Source organism: Vulpes lagopus, chromosome 8 (genome assembly GCF_018345385.1).
Source record: "Vulpes lagopus strain Blue_001 chromosome 8, ASM1834538v1, whole genome shotgun sequence".
NCBI classification, from domain to species: Eukaryota; Metazoa; Chordata; class Mammalia; order Carnivora; family Canidae; genus Vulpes; species Vulpes lagopus.
In genome coordinates this window covers 46,812,106-46,836,950 of record NC_054831.1, presented here as the reverse complement: position 1 = coordinate 46,836,950, position 24,845 = coordinate 46,812,106, and the positions used below count along the sequence as shown (strand labels likewise).

General features: G+C 37.8%; 1 protein-coding gene and 1 non-coding gene across 6 annotated transcripts in view; both read left to right on the top strand.

Annotated features, from left to right (window-relative positions):
- Window positions 1-7,466: 7,466 nt before the first annotated feature.
- Window positions 7,467-7,573, top strand: LOC121498272. The gene has a single exon (XR_005989669.1). It is a non-coding gene; the product is annotated as a U6 spliceosomal RNA (small nuclear RNA).
- Window positions 7,574-24,381: 16,808 nt separating this feature from the next.
- Window positions 24,382-24,845, top strand: part of DCLK1 (doublecortin like kinase 1) — a 341,749-nt gene continuing 341,285 nt past the window's right edge. For 2 of the 5 annotated variants that reach the window (XM_041768040.1, XM_041768041.1), the window contains exon 1: window positions 24,398-24,707. The gene's annotated coding sequence lies outside the window, so the exon portion shown is untranslated. Of the gene's footprint in view, window positions 24,708-24,845 lie in introns of all 5 variants that reach the window. The other 3 variants (XM_041768043.1, XM_041768042.1, XM_041768038.1) reach the window with 3 other exon arrangements.

Below are 24,845 nucleotides of genomic sequence, written 5' to 3'. Positions count from 1 at the left end.
TATGGTTTGAGATCAGGAAGTTTGCTTTGCCTGTTCAGGGTCTTTTGTGGTTCCATACAAATTTCAGGATTATTTATCTTATTTCTGTGACAGATGTCATTGAAATTTTGATAGGGTTGCATTGAATCTGTAGATCACTTGGGTAGTATGGACACATTGTAAATGGAACTAGTTTCTTAATTTCTCTAGTAGTTATCAGTGAATGGAAATGCATATTGATATTGGTTTTAAATCCTGCAACTTCACTGAATTTGTTTATTATTCCAACAGGTTTTTTTGGTGATGTTTCTCCAGTTTTCTATATATAGTATCATGACATCTGTAGATAAGGACAATTTTACCTCTTCCTTTTCAATTTGGATGACTTTTATTCTTATTTTTATTTTCCTAATTGTTCTGGGTAGAACTTCCAGTACTGTGTTAAATAAAAGTGGCAAGAGTGAATATCCTTGTCTTTTTCCTGATCTTAGAGGAAAAGCTTTCAGTTTTTCATCATTAAGTGTGATGTTATCTGTGGTCTTGTTATACATGGCCTTTACTATGTTGAGGTATATTTAATTTGTTGAGAGTTTTTATCATGAATCTGTATTGAATTTTGTCAAATGCTTTTTCTGCATCTGTTGAGATAATTATATGATTTTATCTTTCATTTTGTTAATGTGTTATCACGTTGATTGATTTGTGAATGTTGAGTCATCCTTACATCCCAGGAATGAATCCCACTTGATCACAGTGTATGATCCTTCTAATATACTCTTGACTTTTGGTTTTCTAATGTTTTATTGAATACTTTTGCATTTACTGTCTTGATTTTTCATATTGCATTAGAGTTTCCCAGCTTGCTCAGCCTTGGGACAGAAGAGGAAAGTTAATAGTCATCGTGGGGTTTGGTTCTATTTAGTTACATTGAACCTTTCCCAAGCAAGCTCTCAGGGCTCATGTGCTTTGTTCCTACTGCAACTCTGCCTCCATCCCTGGCTTCTTGGTACTTACTCAGGCCAGGCCCCAGAGGCAAGAGTGCTTAGGGTCTGGATAAATATTTTGCCTTTCCCATTTGCTCTTAGGATAGTTTCCATCTTATTCTTTCATTTGTTCATTTCATTAATTTCAGAAACCCCAGAATCTGATCCTTGCCTTCCTCCATCAAATTGGAAGAAGCTCAAGCCTCCTCCAAGGTGTTTCCTGCAAAGCGACTCACACAATTGCTTTTTTGAGTCAAGCCTCAGGGAAGATCCCTGATTCCTTCATCAGTACCTCCATCCCCTGTGAACAATCCTTCTAATAGCTTACCATATTCCACAACATCTCTTTAAGTTCCCTCAGCATCTGGAAGGTTGGCCTCCTGGAAGAGACATTGATTTGGGACCCATAGACTAGACTGAGTTCCAGCTTTTCTACATAAAGCTTTGTGACTGGACACATTCCTGGTCTGAAACTTAGTCTGCTCATCTGTAAAATGGGAGTCATAAGAGTTTTATAGGAATCAAATAAAATAATGTGTGACAAAGTAGTCTATGGATTATTTAAAGCATTATATACTGGTTTTTGTTTGTGCTTATTTTTGTTTGTTTTCATGTAGTAGAGTGTGGTAACTAGAAGCACAACTTCTGTTAGACTTCTGTTTGAAGCCAGGCTTTACTATTCACTGATTTTGTAACTATGGATAAGTGACTTTAACCCCTTTTTGACCCAGCTTTAACATCTATTAAATGGAGATAATAATATCTGTATTTTAGTATTATTGAAATATTAAGTGAGATCATTTTGTTAAGTACTTAACTTACTATAGTTTTTAATATATCATAATAAATAATAGTTGCTTTTTTTATGCCTTCATTATAAGAATATTACTGATTCTGAGGATGTTTTTGACCTCAAAAATGGGTCCTTTAGACTTTTAATGTACCTCCTTTTGTTATCCATATCAGAATTCTTATCTTTAGAAATAAATGCATATAAATCTGTCTCACTTAATTTCAAATACTTTTGAAAGTATAGAAAGTATTGAAAGTATAGAAAATACTTTTTTAAGATTTTATTTATTTATTTGAGAGAGAGAGAGCACAGAGTAAGAGGCAGAAGCAGACTCCCCCTTCCCCCCTCCCCACTGAGCAGAGAGTCTGATGAAAGGGCTTGATCCCAGGACTCTGGGATCATGACTGAGCCAAAGGCAGATGCTTAACCCACTGAGGCACCCCCAAAATATTTTTTCAGTAGTTTGAAAATACATAAAAATACAGTGCCCTAGCTTCTTAGCAGCTGAGATTATTTAATTTGACTATTCGTTCTTAAATTCAATCAAGATTTCGCTAGGAAACTCATGGAAGAATCAATCCTCAGAGACTGGTGTTCTAAGGGAAGGTCTTTCTTGTGGGAATAATGGACCCGAAGTAACTATTTTCAGAAGAGTTGAGCAAATGAAACTAACGAGCTTTTGCCTAGGCCCTTTTGCCAATAAACCAAAAGGCTTCATAATTAGATGTGTGTGTGTCAAAGTTGTTTAGGGAACTTCTTGGGGGAAATGTAGTCCTGCAGTGGGATGGGACCTTTAGGAGATGCTCTCCTGGGACATGTCTTTTCTGTCCACAAGTGGCCCTTCTGAGGACAATGAGACTCTGACCATGAAGTATTTGCTTCTGGAATAGAAAACTGTAGTTACTTTTGCTCATGCATCTGTGGTTAGCTGAAAGATTGCTGGGGGCTGGCTGCTGTAGCACCACCTCAACCTGGAAAACTTAGTCTCTGCTCCATGTGACTTCCTCAGCAGGCTTGTTTTCTGGGCATTTGCAGGAAGCAAGAGAATAAGTAAAAGGTGTGCTTATGTTTGGGGCCCTGATTTCAAAGTCTCTTTTGCTGCATTCTGTTGGCAATAGCAACAGAATGGAAAGCCAGCCTAGATAGAAGAGGAGAGCAAATAGACCACTTCTTGATGAGAGGAACTGCAAAATCACATTGGGAAGGGAGAAACAATGTATCACAGCCATTTTTGCAATCTACCACATATGGTAGAACTGCTTTGTTGCTCTCTAGATAAGCTGTAGTAATTTTTCTTCCCTCTTGCTGTATGTAAGAGTTTCTGTTCCCCATACATTCTTGGCAACAACTTGCTAGGATGCAGTCAATTTTTTTATCAGTCTGATAACAAAAGCTAACTGGTATCACATTGCTATTTGATTTTAATTTTCTTATTACTAGTGAGGTTGAGCATATCTTCATATATTTATTAGCAATTTGGATTTATTCTGAGAATCACCAGATCATATCCTGCTAATTTTTATATTTGTTTGGTTTTGCTTGAGTTTTATGAATCCTTTCATATTCTAATTCTTTAAATGCCATGTCATTGAAAATTTCTCCCTTTTCATTTGTCCTTTAACTTTGCCTCTCATGTCATCTGCCATAGGCAAAAATGTTGTATGTTTATGCAGTAAAATATGCCAGTCTTTTCCTTTATGAGTTGTGCTTTTTGTGACTTAAGTCACTCTCAATTTTAAGACCTTTAATATATTACTCTATTTCTTTCTAAAAATAATTTTAAAATTTGCATTTTAGGGATCCCTGGGTGGCGCAGTGGTTTGGCGCCTGCCTTTGGCCCAGGGCACGATCCTGGAGACCCGGGATCGAATCCCACATCGGGCTCCCGGTGCATGGAGCCTGCTTCTCCCTCTGCCTGTGTCTCTGCCTCTCTCTCTCTCTCTCTGTGACTATAATACATAAATAATAAATAAAAATTTAAAAAAAATTTTAAAAAATTTGCATTTTATATTCAGTTCCCTAATAAATCTGGGATTTATTTCTGTATATTGTATAAAGGCAATGATCTAATTTTACTTTCACTTTACCAATATTCTCAATCCACTTTTTGAAGAGTGCATCTTTCTCCCACTGGTTTTTGATGCCATCCCTGTCACATACCAAGACTCCCTATGTGAGTGGGACTGTTCCTAGATTCTGAAAGTTCCATTGACTTATTTGTCAGCTGTGACACAAACAATGTGCTGTTTTATTTTATTTTATTTTTTTATTTATTTTTTTTTCAATGTGCTGTTTTATTTATGATAATTTGACTATGGAATAGTTTCTAATAAACAAGAATACTTTATATTCTTTTTCAAGATTGCTCAGCTATTTGTATATCTATACTTTTCCATATGAATTCTGTATATCCCAGAATTTTAAAAATCTACTTTACTTTTGACTTTTCTATTCTGAAATACAGTGGGCATCCAGCAAATGGTGGTTTTCACTGGACACATAGAGTTTATTCCTCCCAAATTCATAGTCATTCCTTGTCAAGGGGACCTGTGCTCAGTGGGAAAAGGCTGGAATTATATTCTGCTATACCACCTCTCATCCTGATAGAGCCATTTCTGTTTTTCAATATTCCTACTTTCTGAATAATGCTATTAATGTAGAATCTTAAAAACACTAGGAATGTTTCTTTAAAAGATAGATAATTACTATAAATCCTATTTCTAATTAGAGCCCTAGTACTTTTTGAGTTCATATATAATTCCTCATCTCAGATGTCTCAGAATTTAGCCTTTTCACTTAGTCATTCAGCAAATATTTACTTACATGGCTCTATTACATGGCTGTTACTGTTTTAGGTTCAAGGGTAGAATAGCTTACACAGCAGTTCTTTGGGAAAGAAGAGACAAGATTATTTTAATTTTACATGTGAAGGAACTAAATCACAGAAAAAAAAATCTGTTAAACTAATTTGATTCAAAGAAATTGCTTTGGCTGAGTGCTGACAAAAGTTCCATCTCAGACTATAGGGCAATGTGTTAGGCACTCAGGGATGGAAGTGTAGAAGATGAAGAAGAAACATCTTCCCTTCAACGTGGTCTTGTCCAATGTGACACCTTACAATTGACATGTAGACATTACCTTGAATCCATAGAAGACCACTTACCTCCCTTCTGGATGGATTTTGATTTCTTCCTCAAGCAGATAGACTCTAAATTAGTTTTTGAAGAACGGAGTATCATTGTCTGATTTCTAAGGAGATTATCATGTGAGACATATTGAGGGCCAGAGGAGATATTGGAATAAAAAGTACCTTAGGGAAAATACACATTAAAATACACATTAAAAGGAAAAGAGGATGTAGGGCCAACTGGAATGGAGCAAGTATTTAGAATAAGTTCTCCTATACTTTTAGGTTAGTAAAAGTCAATGAATTAGGAGACCTGACATAAATTAAAATCATGTGCTGGCTCTCAGTGCTTTCTCATTACAATGCTAATTTCTTTTTAGAAGTAACTCCAGTGTAATCTCTTCTTCAACACCTTTTATAATTCACCACCTAGGCTTAACCATTCTTCCATTTATGCCTGCTGTACTCTATGCATTTTTAACTCACAGCATCCATAATTGTCAACATACTCATTGATGTGATATCTCCCTGAGAACATAGACTGTATCTTTTAGGCTTTGTGTCTTGGCAACTAGCACAGTGCCTAATGTTGAATGAATTTTTGTTGACCAACTCACCAATTAATCCCTATTTTCTACGTATCCCTATTTCTGCGTATTTAATGCATCTTATGAGGTAGTAATCTGTAACACTGATGCAACACTTTGGTCACAGAATCTTGTGATTATGTGGGTGGTGATGCAGAGTATGATGTCATTCTGAAAAGAAAGCTCTAGAGAGTAGACTTGGCCAACAGTGCACGGAGAATGGTCTTTGAGCCACATGTCTCAAACTAGTCTAGGCTTTGTTGAAATTTATAGGAGATATTTTCTTAGTAATTGGACATTTTCTTCCTAAACTCATATACTTACGTTGTTCTATAACTTCAAACTCAAATAACTCAAAGTTGTTTAAAAAAAGGTCTAAGAATACCAAGTAAGTCTGGTTTTTCCTATATTTAGATTTTCTTCTGTTTTTAGATTAAACATTCCTTCTGCATTTCCCAGATACTCTTATGACATTTGTCTTGAACTTTGAATGAATGTTCATTTTGACATAGATGATGTGACACAGCTACGAAAGTCATTAACTATATTTTCCTTGAGTAAAGGGAAGTTGATTTTGTCAACTTGATAAGCACTTACTAAGAACTTGCCATGAGTCAAGTGCTATTTGAAGGAAGAGGAAGTATATTGAGATTAAAAATTTTAAAAATATACACTTCAAAGAGCACACTGCAATTCTGTTGGAGAATCAAGACCAAGCTCAGAAAGCTGCAAATAAGACAAAATAAAAACATAAGGCACTGGGTAGCTCAGAATATAAGTGCTAGTACTGGGGTGAAAGGATCTTGAGAGGAGGTAGGACAGATTCATGGGCTTTGAAGTCAAATAAATCTTGTTATGAATCCTAGTTCTGCTATCACTAAGTAGACATGTAACCCAGGGCAAGTGACATAACCTATAAACCTCATTTTACTCATTTGTAAAGCTGGGCTACTATCTACCTCACAAGTTATTACAAATAAAGAATAGGATAGTATATGTAAAGCACAAGTGTCTGGTACATCAGGGGGCTCAATAAGTAAAAGCTACTTTTATAACTAAGAAAATTACAGATTCTACATTCAACTACAGTCACCAGAAACATAGTTAATAGTGATAATACAAAAATAAAAATAAGGGACGCCTAGGTGGCTCTGTGGTTGAGCATCAGCCTTTGGCTCAGGTTGTGATCCCAGGGTCCCGGGATCAAGTCCCACATCAGGCTCCCTGTGAGGAGCCTGGTTCTCCCTCTGCCTGTGTCTCTGCCTCTCTCTGTGTCTCTTATGAATAAATAAATAAAATTTTTAAAAAATTCTAAAAAAAAGTAAATAAAAAATTAAAATTAAAATTGAAAAAATAGTAATAGTAATAAGTAATAGTGAACCCCCATGTGCCCAGCATTCTGTTAAGTACTCTCTGCATTTTCTCATGTAATGCTTACAACAACTGTATGATAAGTATTATCACTTTACTTTTAGAAAAGGGAAAAACCTAAGGGGAGTTGCTTACATTTTAAAAAATTTCACAACTAGTAAATTTGACTTTTAAACAGGTCCTAGGTCTAATTGACACTGGACAAGTTTTATCTTCATTCAGGATCAGAATTTGTTATCTGAGATTTGAATGCTGTTGCTAATCTGTACATACTTAGTCAATCTTTGGACTTCAGTTCCCTTCTCAGTTTGAGTATTATTTAACAAAACCAAAGGCCTGTTTTATAAAGTCAGATTCATAATGAATGCCAGTCTGCTTTTGGACTCTTACTGGAAATTGAGGATAACCTGGTAGCTTGTGCTATTGCTGATCTCAGTTTACTGATTAGGACCTTAGGAACAAAAGCAGGCCATATTATGTTAAGACCTTCTCTGGAGACTAGCTATGACCAATACTTATATTAGCCTCCAGAGAGAAAACATTTCCAAGCAGACACATGTGGAAAATTGGGAGTGGGGTGTGAGGTACCTGCTAGGCTAAGAATGAGATTAAAAAAATGTAAGAGAGTGCTCGCTTCGGCAGCACATATACTAAAATTGGAACGATACAGAGAAGATTAGCATGGCCCCTGCGCAAGGATGACACGCAAATTCGTGAAGCGTTCCATATTTAAAAAAAAAAAAAATAAGAGAAACGAGATACACCATCACCCCACTCCTATCAATATTAAAGAAAGTGCACTTTACAGACAGAGGACTAATAACTCTGTCCAAAAAGTGCTTTAAGATAGAAAAATATCAAATCAACATGAAGCTACTGTAAAAAGAAAATAAAATCAAACATTTCATCTAATAAGTATTGTTCTCCAGAAACTAACAATGAAGCAGTAGGATACCATAACACTGCACTCTAAACTGAACTAAATAGTCTCTAATAAGCATTTTGAGATATTAAAAATACCCCCAATCAAAACTTATAAAACTAATAACAAAAATGGACAAAACAAACAGTGGGAAGAAATGCAATAAAAGATGCTCAAGCTCTGAAAGAAATCCCACAGATTATTAGGGACTAAGACAGAGCAGAGTTGAATGGAAATCTAATGAAGATATTTAGGTAGGAAAACAACAAAGAAAATGAAAATGAGGTAAAAAGATGTAAAAAAAAAAAAAAACCCAGAAAAAGGAGAACCTGGGTTGCTCAGTCAGCTGAGCATCCAACTCTTGGTTTTTAGGTCAGGTCATGATCTCCTGGGTCATGGGATGGAACTCTGTGTTGGGCTCCATGCTCAGCAGGGAGACTGCTTGAGATTCCTCCCCCCACACATCTGCTTGCTCTCGTTCTCTCTCTCTCTCAAATAAATAAATCTTAAAAAATAAAAAATAAACAAAAATTTAAGGGAAAAGTGGTAGAAGTAAACAACAGGCAAAGAAGGTCTGATACATATATAATGGAGCCCCTAACAAAATAATGGAACACAACTAATGTTTAAAAGTATAATATAAGAAATCCTAATGAAGATAAGAGAAAACAAGTCTACTTAGTGAAAAGGTTTAGCAGGTACCTGTAAAGATTAACTATGATAAATAACCCTAGAAAAATAAAAGAAAAACCCTCAGGACCTCCAGAACAAAAGATCACGTTACATATAAAAGTAAGAAAATTAGGCTAGCATCAGATTTATCAAGAGCCATATATGAGGAAAAGAAATAGTGGAGCAAGGTTTTCAAGAAACTCAAGGAAGTAAAATGTGAGCCAAAGATTTTTTTTTTAAATCCTGCCAAGATATTCTTCAAGTACCAAGACTATTTAAAAAACCAAAACAAAAACAGTTTTGCACATGCAGCAGCTCAAAGAATACAAAGAAGTACTTTCTGAACAATCTACTCAGGACAAATTCATCCAACCAATGGAGAACTGAGGAGACTTGGCAGAAGATGTCAAGAATTTAAGTTATTCAAGGGTAAAGCGAATATTAAAGCAAAGATGGGAACATTGGTGGAAGAATAATATAAAGGTGATATAGTCTGATGACGTAGAAAGAATGTAACTAAAAAATGAAAGAAGAAAAAAGTGAGATCATTGACTGACTCTTTTAATTGGTGAGACCTGAAGGATATGATTTTAAACTGACAAACCTGTAAGAGGTTAAAGAAGGAAAAAAGGAGATTAATGGCACTATAAGTGGTAAACACACAAAACACTCACTAGAAGAAAAATGCAAATCTTCTTAAAAACCAAAACAAATTAGGCAAGGAAGACACGCCAAATAAAAATTAAAGCAATGTAAATGCAACATACTAATGTTGCATTTACACAAATCTGTTGCCTACACAAATCTGATATCAATAAATGTGAATGGGTTTTAACTCACCCATCAAAAGAGAATAATTTCAAGTAAGCTCCTAAAGCAAAACCCAACTCTATGCTGTTTACAAGGTGCATAGCTAAAGCACCTCTACTTTAAGCCAAGTTAGTCTCTGGGCTAGTGTAGACCTCACTCATTATGCTGGTCCCCTGCAGAACTGCTCAGGCTCTTGTGTGCCTTGTATGATCCCCAAATGTACTGAAAGATGCTGGAAAAAATATCTTGTGTGATTTAAAATGTTTTAGCCCATGGTATTTATTATAGAGCCCTGTGGGAAAAATTCCTGATCAGCTCTTATTTTAAGAACAATTTTATGTCTTTTGAGTATTGTGTTAGTTTTTAGTTTTAAAAGCATGACTCTCAGAATGCTTGGCAACAAGTTTTATCTTAATTGGAAACAAGTGCATATGTCATTAGTTTTGTTTTTTCGACTTTATTCTACTCTATGTGCTCATCTTTATTTTTCTTGTATAATTTCCAGCTCTTTTGTAATCTTATTATATTATCTTTCTTAAGCTGCCTTAAATACTTTATGGAAAGGATGCAGCATAAAAGAATAAATAAATGAAATGTTTCAAATGTTACTTGCTATTACAAATATTGAAAAGATTAGGTTGTTTGGGAAGGAAATACAGATTTTCTGCCTTAAAAGAGATCTGTGGCATAGCAGTCCCCTCATCCAGGCAGTGGGGAGTGAGAGGTCTTCTGAGGTCCCTAGGAGGCTCTAAGATGCTTCTCGCTATTTCATGAACTACCTCCATCAGTACTTTGGCTTTGCAAACACTTGTTTTGTCCTCCCTGATGACTTTTATGAGTGGAAGGCTCACACTGAGGCAAGTTTTTCTATAGTCTCATTAGTTTGTTTCTTGTTTGGGGAGAATATATTAAGATCCTTAGTATTATAACATTTTTTTCTCAAAGGGCTTCTATTTAATAAACTTGAAAAAAATTATATTTTTAGCCTCCACTGTGTTTTCTTCTTGTGCTTTTTCCTCTTTCAAATTTATCAAGAGAGAGTCCAGTGCCATAAAGTGTTTATATTTAAAATATACTTTACTTAAGTATTTATATATATGAATTTGTATTTTTTAATACTTTTAACTACTTTTTCTATACTTGTATCCTTCTGTAAGGTGACATTGGCCCTTTCTACTCATTTTCTACCAGCGGCCAAGTCAAGTTGTGTAGCATTGATTCTTATTTAATGAGAAGATGCATAGGCAAAAAAGAGAGAAAGAGAATAACAGGACATATTGTAAAGATTTCAAGGATATGAAGACTAACACATAGCAAGAGAAAATATATTCCTTCATTACTCAATAGACACTTAATTGACCACCTACTATGTTGCAGTCACTGACTAACTCCTCTGGGGAGAAAGTGTCAAGAAAACATAGCAACATAGTTTTTGACTTTACAAATATTGGCAGGGAAGACAACAAGCAGGTTTGCAAGAAGGCAAGTAAATAATAATATAGTAAGCATTGTGATAGGGTAGAGCACGTGGTATGGTAGCACACCAGAGGGCACCTAGCCCAGACTTGGGTCAGAAAGTCTTTTCTGGTGGAAGTAACATCCAGGATGAGAACTTGAGAATGAGTAAGCAAAAGAAAGAAAAGAAGGAAGGAAGGAAGGAGCGAGCAGGAGAGAGGAAATAAGATGAGGGAGGGAGGAAGAAAGGAAAGAAGGAAGGAAAAAGAAAATAGAAAAAAGGAAAGTGAAGAGAAAGTTTCAAGCATAGAAAACAAATTATTGTTAAGAAAAAGCTTGACATGGGGCACCTGGGTGACTCCATCAGTCAAGCCTCTGACTCTTGATCTTGGCTCAGGTCATTATCTCAGGATTTTGAGATCGAGCCCTGTGTCAGGCTCCATGCTGAATGTAGAGCCTGCTTAAGATTCTCTCCCTGCACCCCTTTAGCACCACTTGTGCATGGTGTTTATCTCTAAAAATAAAAAGAAAGGAAAGAAAAGAAGAAAAAGAAGAATCAGAGAATTGAAGGTACAAAGACAGCTCAATGAACTATTTTCAGAAATTGATGGGTCTTTCCCAGAAGTAGAGACTCATGAATTCTTTCATCCCCAGTGGAGTGATGGAAGAGAAGCCATAGATCATGAAGAAATAAAAATCAGCTAACTGAACTTTTATTTAACTATAAATAAATATTTATTTATTGCGGTATAATTGACAGTACATATTTAAAGTGCACAACCTGATAAACTTTGACAAATGTATATACCTGTGTAATCATCACCACAATCAAAATAACAAACATATCCACTGCCCACAAGTTTTCCCCTGCCCCTTGATGATTTCTCCTTCCTGCCCCACATCCCATCTCAAGGCAACCATTGAATCACTAAGGAATAGTTGCACTTTTTAGAGTTTATATGAATGGAATTCTGTAGTAATTATTCTTTTTATAAATCTGGATTTTTAAAAAACTCAGCATAATTATTTTGAGATTTACCTGTGTTTTATGTAACATATTTCATTCCTTTTTGTTGCTAAGTAGTATTCTACTGTATGGATGTACCAAAATATATTGATCATTTGCTAACTGATGGACATTTGGCTTGTTTCCAGTTTTAGACTATTACAAATAAAGATGATACAAACATTCTTGTCCAAGTATTTTTATGGAAATATACTTTCATTTCTCCTGAGTAATTAGGAATAGAATGGCTGGATCGTATGGTAGGGTATGTGTTCACTTTTTTAGAACGTGGCCAAAGTATTTTCTGAGGTGGTTATGCCATTTTACTTTCCCTCAGAAGTAAATGAGTCCCAATCTCTCTATATCCTTATCAACATCTGATAAGTCTAGTCTTTTAATTTTAGCCATAGTAATGGATTTTAGTGATATCTTTTTGGCTCGGTTTACATTTACTTCACAATTAATGATTTTGACCTTATTTGCCATCAATATATTGTCTTTGTGTTCATTAAAATCTTTTCCCCACTTTTTAATTAGTTTGTCTTCTTATTGAATTTTTAGAGTTTATATATTCTGTATTCAAGTCCTTCATCAGAAATATGATATACAAAAGATTTTTCAAACCAATGTCCTTATCTTTTCATTCTTTTAATTTTTAATATCTTAATAATTTTTCCATTTGTCTTAGTACCTTTAATTTTGATGAAATATATTTTTTCTTTTGTTTATGTATTGTGCTTTTGGCATTGCATCTAAGACACATTTGCCTGGCCCAAGGTCACAGAGATTTCTCTTGTTTTCTTCTAGAGGTACTATATTTTTAGGTTTTACAGTTTGTAAATGACTTATTCTATCTATTTTTATTTGAGTATGATTAACATCCAGTATTAGTTTCAGATGTACAATATAATGATTCAATAATTCTATACATTATTACTCTCTGCTTATCCCAATAAGTGTACTCTTACTCTCTTTCATTTATTTCATCTGTCTTCCACCCAACTCCACTCTGTTAATCACCAGAAGCAGATAGACTATTGCAATTTATATGGCTTTGTGTAGAGTGGCATAAAGGCTGTACATAAGTTCCAAATGTAGCATTTAGAATTCTTAGATCCACTTTTTACCTACCACTATGATGAATCATATAATTTCAACAATAGCTAATATTAGGAAAAAAGAAAATAAAAAATAATCTGATTTCTGGGTGTTGGTAATATTTTTACAAATACAGTAATTATTGTAGGACAAATTCTCTTGATGCATCTACTTACATGAGTTCTGTTCCTAATGTGAGTTACATTATGTTACTCTACCCTTCAGTACATTTCTTATGTATTTTCCCCACAACTTGCTTTTTATTCATCTTCCCTGAAATGCATTTGTCTTCTCTAGGCACTTTCTAGGCTTAATGGTATGGTAGAAGAAGCTCTGAATTTTGAGACAGATTTGCCTCCAAATTTTTATTCTCCCACCTTATAATTAAGAGAACTTTTGGAAACTTATTTTACCTGTCAGTGAACATAATTTTCTTAAGAAGTAAGAATGGAGCTGAAAGCTTATGTCAAAAAGTTGTTGTGAGGATTAAATGAAGCAATACGTAAAGTGGCTGCCATAGAGTAGACTCTCAGCAAATGTTTATTCTCCTTTTTCATTATGCAATAATATAATATAGTAATATAATATGCTGATCTGAAGTTATGATACAATAAATTTAGGAGGTTAGATCTATTTTTCTAATAACGCTTTTATCACTAAATTTCAATGTTTTTGTTTATTTCAAACTTTTAAACCAACAGTTCATACTTAAAAGGTAAACTCCTGAGATGGGTCCTGATACTTGTTGTAAATATAGACTTTAACATATAAGTAGATAGATTTGGATCCAATACAGTTCACTCTTTTGGTGAATTGTGCCTTCCTGATAATATGTGCACAATTCTACTGATATGAAAAAATCAGGGCAAACATAACATTTACCTTTATATATGTCCTGTAATTGGGGAAGTCGAAATAAAAGATACGCCTTTTTAAAAAAAATGTATTTGGCTATAGTTGACACATGATATTACATTGGTTTCAGGTGTACAACATAGTGATTCAACATCTCTGTACATCATGCTATGCTCACCAAAGTGTACCTACCATCTGTCAGTATACAACACTATTATGGTATCCTTTACTATATACCCTATCCTATGCCTTTTATTCCCATGACTTACTTATTCCATAACTAGAAGCCTGTATCCCCCACTCCTCATCACCCATTTGCTCACCCCCCCCACCACCCTTCCCTCTGGCCATCCTCAGTTTGTTCTCTGTATTTATAGATCTGATTTTGGTTTTAGTTTGTTTGTTCATTTTTTTTTTTTTTTTAGATTTCATATATGAGTGAAATCATACGGTATTTGTTTTTCTTGGTCTGACTTATTTCACTTAGCATAATACCACCTAGGCCCATTAATGTTGTCACAAAGGCCTTACAAAGTACATATCCATAAGGGGTTAATATCCAAAATAAATAAAGAACTTACACAACTCAACACCTAAAAAAACAAACTACAATTTAAAAAATGGGCAGAGGACCTGAATAGACATTCTTCCAAAGAAGACATACAGATGGCCAACAGATGCATGAAAATATGCTCAATATCACTAATCATCAAGGAAATATAACGCAAAACCACAATGAGATATCACCTCACATATGTCAGAATGGCTAAAATAAAAAAGATAAATAACAAGTGTAGGCAAGGATGTGGAGAAAAAGAATTCTCATGCACTGTGGGTGGGAATGCAAATTGGTACAGTTGCTTTAGAAAACTATACAGAGGTTCTTCAAAAAATAAAAATACATGATCCAGTAATTCTACTATACTATTTACCCAAAGATAATGAAAACATTAATTTCTATTATATTTTCTAAGAATTGATCTCATCTAAGCTTTAGAGTGTATTGGTATAAAATTGTTTTAATATCCTCTTATTTTAAATACCTGCAGTATCTGAAGTTATGTCCACTTTTTATTCCCATTACTACAAATTTTAACCTTCCTTATTTTATTGTTACTTGATATTGCCAAAGGTTTATCTATTTTATTAGTATTTTTAAGGAACCAACTTTTGTCTTTGGTGATTCTCTGAATTTTATCTTTGTTTTCTGTAACATTAAGTCAGCTCTGTATTAGTTTTCTATTGCTGTGTGACAAATGACCACAAACTTAGCAACTTGAGCAATACCTATTTATTATCCTAATCTGGACATGGTTTAGCTGGATCGTCTGCTCAGGGGCCCCCAGGCTGAAATGAAGGTGTTGGCTGGGGCGATGATTCTCATCTGAAACCTGGGATTTTTTTCCTAGCTCACTGGTTTTAACAGAATTTGTGGTTCCATGACAGTGGTCCCCCTCATTTTCTTGCTAGCTCATGATGGGACCATTCTCAACTTCTAACAACCAAACACAGTTCTTTGCCATGTGACCCCCATAGGCTGTTCACAGCATGGGTACTTGCTTTATTTCAGATCAGCAGGAGAACCCCTGCTAGAGTTTTGAATCTCTTTGACTTCTGTCTCAGGCCTCTAGATCCTCTTTTAGAAGGATTCACCCAATTAGGTGATACCAACCCATAAGCAACAATAGAGGATTAGATTGAATGTGTCCACAAGGACAAAAATCTTGAAGTTCTTATATTTATTTTTAAAAGAAACACTTATGTTAGTTTTATTCTGTTTACCACTTCTGAAATTTGATGATTAGTTCATTAGTTTTCTAAAGTATTTTTCAAAATCCATTATAATTTCCTCTTTGCGCAATGCATTATTAAAAGTATATTTGAAAAAAAAAATAAATAAAAGTATATTTGAAATTTTTTTAATGTATGGGTTTTTAAATTTATTTCCCTTTAATTATTAATTTCTTCCTTAATTTCATTGTAGGAGAGAAAATATTGACTGTGTGATGTCAATACTAGAAAACTTGTTGAAAATTTTTTCATTTTCTTATTATACTGCTCTCAATGTCTTCCTTATATTGTTGAGGTCATGTTATTTTGTGCATACCTACTCATAACCATTGTATGTTTTTGATCAATTAAATCTTTTATCACTATGTAAGACCTCCTCATTATTAGAACTCTAGTGTTTGTGTGGTATAGTTTTTCTATCCTTATATTTAAAATTAAAATTTTTTTTATTGTGTCATAGTTTAGATGTCTCTTATCAACATATATACACCTGGATTTAAAAAATCAAGTCTAGCAACTTGGCCTGCTAATTGGAGTTCTCAGCACAGTTATATTTTTGTTATTACTGGCATATTTGGGCTAATTCCTGCATCTTATTTTATGCCTTCTATTTGCTCTACTGTTCTATGTTTTTTTTTTTTTAATTCTCCTTCCCTATCTTATTTTACATTAGTTAGAAAAATAATAGAATTATTTTAGAGTAAGATTATTAATAATTATTAGTAACATTATTATTTTGGAAGTTACACATCCTAACCTACTTTTTATAATTCTTTAAGATACGTAAGCATTCATGTTTAATCTGTTAACACATAAATTTAATCAACATTTTGGTTCTCCTTTGAAACTCAAAACATTTAAAATTTTAACCACCTCCCAAACATTAAATTCTATTTCCAGGGATCCCTGGGTGGCGCAGCGGTTTGGCGCCTGCCTTTGGCCCAGGGCGCGATCCTGGAGATCCGGGATCGAATCCCACGTCGGGCTCCCGGTGCATGGAGCCTGCTTCTCCCTCTGCCTGTGTCTCTGCCTCTCTCTCTCACTGTGTTCCTATCATAAATAAATAAAAAAAAATTAAAAAAAAAATAAAAAAATAAATTCTATTTCCATCATTTTGCAACTTCACATTATTTTTATTCACTTAGTGTTATTTTCTTTGCTATTCATTTCTTATACCACCTGAATGAATTTTTTTTATTCTAGAAATACATTTATTTTAGAATTGAAGTGAAATTTATAGATGGTAACCACTTTCATTTTTAGCTTCTCTGAAAAATATCTTTGTACCACTCATTCTTTTTTTAAAAAAATAATTTATTTATTTGAGAGAGTATGAGCAGGGGTGGTGGGGAGAGGCAGAGGGAGGGGGAGAAGAAGGCACCCCACTGAGCAGGGAGCCTGCTGCAGGGCTGATCTGGGATCATGACCTGAGCCAAAGGTAGATGCTTAAACTACGGAGCCACCCAAGTGCCCCTATACCACTCTTATTCTTGAGAATGATTTTCTTTGGTTTTCAGTTGTATTGATAATTATCTTGTCTTGGCACCTTGAAGATGTCATTCCTCTGTTCTCTGGCTTCCATTTCATTCCCTCCTGGACAAAGCTGGTCCTCATTATTTGCAGTAGTTTTGTGCTATGAAGTTGCTGTAAACACTGAATTAGCAAATACTGAACTGTTGTTCCTAGAAGTAATATAGAGTTAGGTTCCTGTGAGCTTCTGGTCACAACATTTTCATCAAAGATCAATATATAACCTTGTTTTTATGTGTTCATATATATTATTGATTCATTAACATTGAATTCACAGCCAGCAGCACTATAACCCACGACTGAAGGAAGCTTATCTAAAGACGTTTGTCAGGCACATCACAACCTTCTTGCACTTCAGGACACTAAGATTTCACTTCAGCACCAAGCTTGGGAGGCATTTTCAACAGAAAAATCACCAACAAAAAAGCACATCCAGAAACATCTAGGACTTTTTAGACCTGAGCTCAGACAACAGTGATTGTCTTTTTATCAAATATGCTCATAGACTGAATAACTTCATCCATAAAATCAAAGAATCTCTGGCAACTTTTGAATGTATTCCAAGTTGCACTTTATTTTGTTTTATATTTGTGGAAGTAGATTCTGAAAGGTATCTTCCAAACAAAGAGAAACTTATTAATTTCTGCTGTTGATAACCTTCTAGGTGAAAAAAATCAAGGATATATATATATATATATATATATATATATATATATATTTCTCTAAAACTTTTTCATGCATATGTACACATACAAAATATAGTCTTAAATAGAAAGAAAAGTGGTATTTTAATATATATAATGTTTTGGAACTTTTTTTCATTTAACAGCTCAAAATGTATCACAAATCTAAATACACTAATCTAGTGTACATGCATGTGACACTAGACACAATCCTACCCTTATTTGTTCTAACAAAACATGAGGCCAAATGATTGATTACATTGTTTTTTTCTGTTTGTTTTTAATATTTATTTATTTGAGAGAGAGGGAGACAGAGCATGAGCAGGGATAAGGAGACAGAGGGAGAGGGAGAAGCAGACTCCTGGCTGAGCAGGGAGCCCAATGAGGGGCTCCATCCCAGGACCCTGAGATCATAACCCGAGCTGAAGGGAGACATGTAACCAACTGAGCCACCAGGCACCTGAAAACATTGTTGTTGTTGTTGTTTTCTTTAAATCAGTTAGCAGGATTCAAGTAACAAATACACAGAAGGGAAAGGAAGCAGAACTGGCTTTATCCTGAGCCCAGCAAGTTTCCACAGAGTTTCAGTGTTCACAGCTTCCCAAGGCAGAAGGACTGATAGCAAAGCCTAGAACATACTCAATAGGAAAAGGAAACCCTGTGACCTCAAAGGGCTGCACTCTCTACAAAAGAGTACCTGTCTCAAAATTTGGTGTTAGGTAGAGAAGAAAACTACTCTCTAAGAATTTAGATGCACAAGCTGGGATTCATGGAGGTTACCTGTCTAAATGTATACTATCCTGGTGGCTCAAAAAACCTTCAAGTATTCAACTCAGTTTAAATGGTCTCCCAGGGAGTGCCTGAGTGGCTCGTTGGTTGAACATCTGCCTTCTGGGGTCCTGGGATCGAATCCCACATCAGGCCCCCTGCAGGGAGCCTGCTTCTCCCCCTGCCTGTGTACCTGCCTCTCTGTGTCTCTCATGAATAAATAAATAAAATCTTTAAAAAAAAATGGTCTCCCAAGTCTAAAAAGTCCTCGATGTTTCTGGTTCGGTTGTTCTGCTACATTCCCAGAGTACTTACATAACTATTGTGATTTCTTAAGTAGGTGTGTCCCTTAGAATCAGTGAGAGATCTCAGGAAATGAGAATCAGCTAAGTGGTATATTTTAATATAAGTGTGCCTTAATGAATATAAAAAAGGGAATCATTTACTTATGAAACTTCTGGATGAATGTGGCAAACTAAAATTCTAGTCAAATGCATTTTATTAAAGGTCACTATTTTAAGGTTAATTTTAGGATCCTTAAGCAAAATTTTCCTTTTGTTGGGGACAGGAGGTGCTGGCTCCTCCAAGGCTTGGAGCAATGATAGAATGTACATATATACACTTTAAAATTATTTTTCTGAAATGACTGTATCAAAAATAGCCTATAATTTTAAAATTTTTTCACTTGGAGATGCTGCATTTAATCTAAGGATTTAAAAAGATGCCAAGGATTTAGGTACCTTAATAAGCTCAGATTCACATCACAAGAGAAACATAGTAAATATGTAACAGCCGGAAGTTTCCCTCCCACCCACTGTTAGTCCCTGCCACCCTTTCCAACTGAGTCCTTGAAAGTGAAATTGTTCTTATTCCCCTGTGCTTCTCCAATATGCTCCAACAGCAGTCAGGGAACTCAGAGGAGCTTTTAAACATGCAACTCTGGCCAGTTTTCTGCTCAAACCTTTCAGTGATCTCCCTTCTCTCTTAGGACAAGGTCCACATTCCTTAATATGGCTCATGGACCCTGGAAACTGAAGCCCTGGCACCTGCCCACCTTCGTAGCCCACCTCTCTCCATTCTGCTGCAGCCACCCCGCCCATCTCTTGCTCCTAGAACAAGCTACCTCCCACTCAGTCTTCACAGGGTTATTTTTTTCTCCTTGGAATCATACTCTTCCGCTCTGTTGCCTGGCTAGCTTCAGGTCTCTGCTTAAATGTTACTTCCTCAGGAAAGCTTTCTCTGAAGCTCTTTGTTCTCTTCCTTCCCAGTACTTAGCCATTTTGAAATTAAATAATTATCTGTGTAAGTATGTGTTTAACACCTCTCTCCCCAAAGGCCATCAATGCTATGGGCAGAGAATACTTGTAATTCTACCTCATGACTGCATTACTGCCACCTAGCACAGTGCTTTGCACATTGGAGAAACTCCAAAATTATTTATTGGATGAATGGATGAATGAATGAAAAAATGGGGTGCAAGTCAAGGAGACAATCTTAGACCTAAAAACACGAATGTTAGCTATCACTGGATCTCTAGGTATTTATTTGCTGTAGAGAACATGTTTAACCTCTATAATTACCAAATACGTTGAGTCATTTGCCATCAGTGGTCAATCTGGAGAGACATCTTGGGCAGTGAGCTGACGGAGCCTGCTGTGACCATGTTCCTGTTGAAAGCTTTTATCAGCAACTCAGATGAGGCTGTTGGTGTACTGTTAATGAGACTGACAAAAAAAAAAAAAGCTGGAGTGAGTGACATCATGTGTCCAAAAGGGTCTCACTCAACAGATTAGAAAGGTGGATCAAATAACAACAGGCAATTTAATAAGGGAAAATACAGATCATTGGACCTAGGTACCCCAAATCTAATTGAGCAAATACAAGAGAAAGGACCTTAAGAGCAAAACACGTGAAGTGCATGGACATTTTAACTGACTGCATGAGTCAGCCGTGTGGCGTGCCTGCCAGAGATGCTGATTTGGTGTTAGGCTCCTTTAATAGAAGCAGTGTGTGGAGAATGATCGAAGTCATGGAACTTCCCCCATCAGACCACCCTTGCGGTGCCATATCCAGTTCTGAGATGCAGATGTTGGGGGCAGGGGTACAGACTGCTGCACACTACTGATACTTCCAAACCATGTCACAGGAGAAAGAGTCAAAGGGCTGGGGATTCCTAGTTAATGAGGAGTAGAATTTGGTAGAATATAATTGGGTTGTCAAGTAAAAGGCAAGGCCATTAGATTTACTCTCTTGTAGATTGGAAGAGACACCCAGGGCCACCAGGGAAGTTACAGGGAAGTGTATCTCAGTTTAATGTGAGGAGCTGCCCAGCAAGGAGGTGGGCTCTCTGTTGGTTCCCCCTCTACTAAAGGAAATTACACTTCAAGAATTACACAGGAAAGTGCAAAATGAGCTGTGGGAAGCTCTCTCTGTCAGCTTAAGAGGGCCATCTCAAGGGAGAGTCCTTCCCTCTCTAGTGCATGTCTAGAACCTTGTGTAGTTTGGCCCTTTGGCATATTTGAAGTGCCAAACCAGAGAAATGTCCAGTTAAAAAATTGTAGAGATCTCATCCATTGTGTCTAGAATTTCCTGATCCAGCCTAACTCTAGAGAATAATCTATTTCTCTTTATCTTTGTCACATGGGCCACCATTAGAAGCAACAGAGTGGAGGCTGAAAGACCACTTGTTATAGAGGGAATTTGTGCCTGGGTAAAAATTGGACGAGCTGCTGTTAAGATCCCTCATCACTGAGTTTTTGTCTTTTCAGTGGAAGGCAGAAGTAAGAGCTCTGTAGTTAGGGGGGAATTAGGAAAAGATGGGGGAAATGGCATAAAGAGCCTTTACCATATGTGATGAAATACAAGGAAACTTAGAATGATGATCATATTTTTTAAGGCTGTTTTTCACAATTGTGGTGGTCAATAAATATGTTTAGGTACCCCACCCCAGGAGCACTGCAAGCCCTTGGCCCCAGAAGACTGCAGAGAGATCATGGATGAGACAGAGGAAGTTCCCCTTCTAGAGAGAAAAACAAAGTGCATCTCTTCCTGCTCATATCCCATTTTCTGTTATTCTCTTTGAATCTACTTGATGGAATTCATTTTCTATGAAGGGGTCAATAAAAGGTAACTGAAAAAGGATACATGGTCAAATACAAATTATTTTTCTTTAGTTCTCTTTCTCTTCCTCTCTTCCTTGGCTTGGATCTGAAAACTTACTTTCAGGAAAAACAAACAAACAAACAAAACACATGTAGCTAAGATTGTCCATCAACCTGTGTCAGAGGGTGGCATGCAAATATTCTCATGAAAAGTTTAGCTCAGAATACATACATTTGATGATATCCATCACTAAAGGAAGCAAAGAGTTGTTCTCTCTGTTATGAAATAAATTCATTGATTAAAAGACTGCATTTTCCAAAAGAGTACACTTCAGACTAGAATTTGATATTGCTTTCTAAGCATACAGCCATAGCAATAGGAAAACTGACTTGAATTTTAAAACATAGGGATTTCAGAAATGCAGCCAGGCTTGACATTTATTAGCTGCCTATTTGCAAATAACGTAACTCGCCTATGCCTAAATTCCTTCATCTGTAAGGTAAGAATAATGATACGTACCTTGAATAGTTCTTACAAGTGTGAAATAAAATGTACAGAGGCCCTGGCACAGCAAAAAGCAAGCACTCAGTTAATAGGAGTCACTGACAGAGCTGGGGCCACACCATGGTCAGTCTTGCGGGATACAGAGCTGTGGCTGCCGGGGGCTGCATTTGGAGTGCACAGCTTAAATAGCATTAGCTTTGGGGAGTTGGAGAGAGATCTCCATTAACTTCAGATCTTCACCAGGGAAGGACACATTAATTCCAGTCACTTCTTTGATGGATACCCTGATAATATAAAGGAAGTAACATCAGTTATTGAAAATGACTTGAATTAGGAGTTTTCTGGTTAAATTTCATTAAACTTCCTACAAGTAACTTATGCACTTCTGTAATTACTTCTGTCTGGTCACTGGGTGTCACTTGGTACCAGCCTGCTGTTCTGAAGAAATGATGTGACCACAGTGTAGTAGGCTTGGGTACTATTAGTGTACCCATCTATTATCAGTGCCCTTGCTTCCCTGAAAAAGCCAATGATGTTCAAGTACATCTAAGTGAGAGCAGTTTGAGAGAGTCAAACTCAAAGGTGACTTTTTGTTTTTGGGGTTTTTTTTTTTTTTAAACGTGTTATGTGCATGTCCCAGATAGGCCAGCTAGGAAAGAGGTAATATATGGTTGAATTATCTAAAGTGCTTAAGAAATGACCCTGATGGCATATCCACAAGGGTTAGGAAACAGAATTTATTTCTTGGTTTGGCATTTTGGCAGAAATTACTTGGCATTTGTCACTTGAAAGATAAACAGAAGTTCTGATTTCCGTTCTCAAGAAAATACACTTGGCTCCTTACTTTCTCTGTGCTTATCCCTTGGTCCTCATTTTGTGTTAGAATTTGACAGGATAGGCTCAGTACTATGCATTTAGTTAATCTGATGAGTTCACATACTCTCAATCCTCAGTTATTGAATAGTTGAAAGATGAATATTGCTGCAACTTGTTGAATATGCAACATACATCTTATTTGAGTGGCATTTTATAACAAATGGTGATAATTTACTATTTACATAATACTTTGAAAGCATTTCAGATTAGCTTTTTTTAAAAAAATATTTTTATTTATTTATTTATTCGAGAGAGAGGCAGAGACACAGGCAGAGAAAGAAGCAGGCCCCATGCAGGGAGCCTGACTGGTACTCCAGGATCACACCCTGGGCTGAAGGCAGGCGCTCAACTGCTGAGCCACCTGGGGGTCCCCAGATTAGCTGTTATTAATAATAAGTAAATATGTAAGTGAGCTTAGTGGGCAAGAGAAAAACAAAAATTTGATTTTTCCATGAAAAGGTTGAAACTCGGGAAGATAGAAAAATACACACGTGTATTTGTCTGTGTATACATATGTGGGACAAATACATGCCCCAAGAGACCTGACCGAAGGAGAATAGTTGGACCAAAATTTAGGCTGCCCGGTGAACCTGGCTACGGTTTCACTGGAGTCAGCGACCTGCTCCCACCCCCAGGGCTTTTGCGCGAAGGCTGGAGCCGTCAGCAGCCTGGGTTCCCAGAACATTCCTGCCCGGGAAGGAGGCTTGTGGTGAGCTCCTGGGGCTTTCCAGCGCTGACCGCCAGCCTTGGCAACCAGGAGTAGCGAAACCTGGCCTTGAAGTTATCAAGCGCCTCTTGTAACATATCCGGCTCTAAGCAGAGGCCACTATTTCAAGGGTGACTCAAGTCCTGGGGTCCAATGGAGATGACTGGAGGGGTCTACGAACAGATCTGGTCCTTCCAATAAGGGGACTGAGGGTAACGTTAGAGTGTGTAGATTGGGAGGGTCCGTGGTTGGTTCTTCCCGGAGGAGCCGCCTGGATGCCTCGTGGACCAGAGTGATGAGGGTGGATTACACTGGCTTCCGTAATCCTGGGAAACGTGTTAAATCATGAGGTCACATAAAGTGTGTGTGTGTGTGTGTGTGTGTGTGTGTGCGTGCCGGGGGGACACCGGGCAAGGGAGGAGGAAGTCATCGTTTCCCTGGTCCCCCCGAGGGAGGGGGGCTCTCCGTGGCGCCGCCGCTCCTCCCCACCTCGCACTTCTCGGGGCTCAGACCAGGCCCCATCCACGTTGTCTTGCTCCGTCCCAGGCCCCCATCCGATCTCCCCCGCTCTCCAGGCAACCACCCGTGCGGGACGGGGCGGTTCGGGGTGTGCTCCGGCCGGCGGCGCCGAGGTCGCTGCGGTCAGAGCGGGCGCGGGAGGAGGAGGACCCCGGGCGCAGCCGTGGTGGGTGCGCCCTGCCAGGAAGGGCGGGGGCGCCGGAGCGCGCACGCGGAGGAGGGGAGGGAGGGGAGGGGAGGGGAGGGGAGGGGGGTGGGGGGAGCGGGTGGGGCGTGTGAGCGAGGGAGCCGCGAGCGGAGGGAGCGCGCCCGCCGCCGCCGCCGCCGCCGCCCTCCTCCGGAGAGAGGCTGGAGTGAGGCTGTGCGAAGCGCCGCATTTCAATGAGCGCCGGCAGAGCCACCTCCCCGCGCTAGCGGCCGCAGCCCAGACGCCCGCGCCCCCGGCTGCTGCAGCCCGGCCTCGGCCCCGCCGCCGCCCCGCCGCCCCGCCGCCCCAGCCCGCGAGCGCAGCACCAGGAGGCCGCCCCGAGCGCGGCCACGAAGACCCCGGCGGCGTCTCTCCGCGGACCGGTGCGTGGTTTGCCTCCGCTGGGAAGGGAGCTGCGGGCAGGGCCGCCGGGGACCCCGCCGGGGACCCCGCGGGGGCTCGCGGCGCCCGCTTCTCCCGCAGCCGGCGGGCGCCGAGGGAGCCCGGGGCGTCGAGGGCAG